This window comes from Mercenaria mercenaria, chromosome 1 (assembly GCF_021730395.1).
Source record: "Mercenaria mercenaria strain notata chromosome 1, MADL_Memer_1, whole genome shotgun sequence".
NCBI classification, from domain to species: Eukaryota; Metazoa; Mollusca; class Bivalvia; order Venerida; family Veneridae; genus Mercenaria; species Mercenaria mercenaria.
Genome location: NC_069361.1, coordinates 11,408,837 through 11,409,389, shown reverse-complemented (window position 1 = coordinate 11,409,389; position 553 = coordinate 11,408,837).

Below are 553 nucleotides of genomic sequence, written 5' to 3'. Positions count from 1 at the left end.
TCCTTCTTCTTTATATTTACATCCATCCTCATGCGCCATGATTGCAACTATTTGAATCCTAGGCAACCAGTTGCACAGTTGGTTTCTCCGGCCAAAGATGAAGAAATAGACTTGGCATTGTCTGTCCTGCCATCCAGAGCCATACCTAAGTAGTGCTTTTATATTTATATGAAATATGGTAGAAATGTTAACTGCTGTAGATAAAAGCCATCTTGAAAGTTTCAGTCAGACTGCCTGAGGAAAAGTCAAAATTATTATGGATACCATATCAATTAAGAGACCACTTGTATAAAGATAAAGAGATCACTTCTGTGTCACCAAGTATATTAATTAGCTACAACTTTCAAGCTTTCGCAGTATAACTTGGTACCACTTGATAAGGATCCTTATTGTTTTTGGGATCAATAGGTAAAAGGCCTAGATCACAATGACCAGGACACTGAAAATGGTTTTGTGACTGTAAGTCATAAAGTATATTAGGTAGTGCTTTCAAACATCACACAATGATTATCAGTAGAGGAAGGTCTATTGGTTTTGGGTTCAGTAGCTCAAG